Here is a 3,208-nt window from a genome sequence, read left to right on the forward strand (position 1 = left end):
ACTTAGCGGGAACGCGCCTCAAAGTCAGTGAGTGCTTGAGGGTGGACATTGACATTGGGCCTTAGACTCTATGTTCTCCCTGTCGGAGCCATGAAGGATTCAAGTGTTTATTGTATCTTATTTTGAGGTTTAGGGTAGGATATTGTTTGTATATTCTTTGTGGTGTTATTTTTGTTGTTAGTTTACAATATGGTTTATTGTGGGGTCAGTTAATTAGATTAATTATGGGTCATGTGTTAGGGGCGGGGATATTCAGTTCATTTGGCCACCTGTTTTCTTTTGTTTGGAGGTAGAGAGAGGGGGTGAGCTGGGTCTCCGTACTTTTTGTTGACCGCTTATTATTTTTACTTATTGTCTCTATTTTCTTTTATGCGCTTTATCATGAGTTGATTATCCTTTTTTGTTAATAAAAGGTGAAACTTACTTTTTTGTGCATTAGGGATTTTTGCTTTTAGCCAACTGACACTTTACTAGGCCCAACCTCAGCCTCTCAGTGGCTTTTGGCTCTTCATAGTCCCATTAAAGTAACTAACCATAGTCATTTCTGGAGTTCCTGAGCTCCCCTGTCTCGTAGGTTCCTATGAGTCGCTGTCATAGACGGCCTACTGCTGTGGACGTTTCAGACTTTAGATGCTATGGACGTGCCGGACTCCAGCGCCAACAACCTACTACTACAACTACTATACTCATCAGTCTCATCAATGTCATCGCTCTCTATCTCTCATACTCTCCTCTATCCCTCTTTCCAACCCCAACTCTGTCAAGGCAGATGGTTGTTTAACATGAGTCTGGTTCTGCTCGAGGTTTCTGCCTGTTAAAAGGACATTTTCCTTGCCGCTGTAACGAGCTAAATACTGTGAGGTGCAATGCTCATGGTGGATTAAGATGAGATAAGATCAAGTCCTGTCAGCAGGAAGGGACTAGATCATATCCTGTCTTGATGTTGGGTCTTTGTTAATAATCTAACAGAGTACGGTCTAGACTGCTATGTTTGTAAAAGCATCTTGAGATGACATTAGTTGTGATTTGGCACAACACAAATAAAGATTTATGGATTGAGTGTTAAAGAAAGAATTGAGATTTCTTCGAGGATTTATTTTCATATTTTTTAAATTACAAATAAAAAGAAGAAAAACGTGGAATGGATGGTTAATCCCAACATTGCAGTCAAACATGCAACAAAAAAATAACGAGTCATGTCAAGACTACATATTTGGGGGATACAGTCTTGATTCCAGCTTGTTACTTTCAGTGTTTTCTGTCTTTGTAGACAAGGTTCTCTAAATGTGTCCTGTTGATGTGGCTGTGAAGTTGATAGCAGCAAAAGACATTCCCCATTTTCATGTCAGATATCGGACAGTGTGGTTTATGGAGACAGTGAAAATAAGGTCCATTTCTTGGATATCCAATCACCTGTGGATTTATGAGGGATGGAGCAGTTGAGTGGAGGCGCTCCTCAACCCCACAGCAAACTGAAAGAAAGGAAAAGAAAAGTTCAGATTTGATCTATGAACATAGCGAGCTGATGTTTTGTCACTGAAATCTTTTCTTAATGTTTTATTTTAGATCATCTGAAGTAGTTAAACCCCCCTTGGAAACTCCACAATACAATTTATATTTCCATTTACTAACCATGACAAGGATCAGTTTACCTTCATTAGTTTAGTAATACAACAACACCAGCTAAAGCTACAAATAGCTAAAACCTTGAAGTTGATGCTCAGGGTTATCACATGTTAAAGGTTTAAGTATTTCTGTTACAAATTCAACACATTTCTGAACAAATGATACTGTTCCTGCAAAAGTTTACTCATAAAATGTCATGGTTATGTGCAGTTAAAAGAGAGGGATGGTCAGAAAGAAGTAGAACATTTTGTTTATAGCTTCTAATTGCTGTCCAATATTTGTAATTCTAAATTTAGGAAATAGCAAATTGACTAAAATACTTACACTGGATGCAAGCATTAGTGTATTACATTTTAGTCATAACATTACTGTAAAGTGTAAATCTATCTGACAGCTAGCTTCAATATTCCGAAACTACAGAAGAGCGTCATTGCGATGCAGAGTTGTGAAAACTCTATTCTGATGTCTCACTTATCACTACTGTACCTGCCAACTCATCTAAAACAAACACAGTCATGATTTAGGTGGAGGAGTAAATCTCAAAACCAAATCAGTCGTTACCTTAAAACGGTGGGTTCAGGCATCCCTGGATCTGCTCCTCGTTTGAAGCCTGATAAAGCAAGACCATAAACATGAGTTAATGCTCTGTATTTTTGAAATCACAACTTGTGAAATGTCTGATTAGTCAAGAATAATCCAGCGAAATTAAGTGTCTCCTATGAGTTTTCAGATCGTCAGCAAATCGGTTTATCTGAAAAAACACCCCACCCTGATCCAAACAGCAACATTCATCAGAAAACATTGTGCATGAGATAAGTTTCAAGCCAAACAGAGTGAAAGTGCCTGAGTAATGACTTCTGAGTAACAGCTTCCACTGAAACCACTGAGATAGGACAATGCTATTTCCAGAAAGAACCATGCGTGCCACTGAAAGGTCAAGCCTGATTCTCTAGAAAGGAAACAGATTCCTAGATGACAAAATACATCCACAGCCTGCTCCTCCTTAAACCAGAGTATATTATACTCTGTTTTATCTTGGTTTTCTTTGAATTTATTTGATTATTGATTAGAAGACAAAATATATATATAAATATAAATAAAAGCCTAGATTAACAATCCCCAAGCTGAATAGATTTGATGTAACACTATCACATCACAGAGGCCTGACTGACACAAGCTGTATAATTCAAACTGTGATAATACAAGAGCAACAGACATGTGTAATTTAAGAAAATCCTGTCAGGGTTAAAAAAAGAAAAAGAAGAAAGCGGGAGGGGTGAAAGTATGACATCACTGCTGGTCTTTCCAAAATGCCGAAGTCAGTGAAGATCCACATGGCATCTCCACCGGCTCTGATGTCAAGAATTCGAAAGTTATAACTTCCCCATTTTGCACATGAAAAACACTACAAGGACCCGGATGTTATCACACTGAAACACACCATGCACACAGGCATGTGTAGGAATGTATGTATGTTGTAAAGTTATTCCTGCTACTGGTTGGTCCACTTCAGTTTATGGTTATAAACTAAGTTGGAATCGTAAAACTTGATATATTACATATGTTGTTCCAACAAGTTAAA

Source organism: Notolabrus celidotus, chromosome 16, assembly GCF_009762535.1.
Source record: "Notolabrus celidotus isolate fNotCel1 chromosome 16, fNotCel1.pri, whole genome shotgun sequence".
NCBI classification, from domain to species: domain Eukaryota; kingdom Metazoa; phylum Chordata; class Actinopteri; order Labriformes; family Labridae; genus Notolabrus; species Notolabrus celidotus.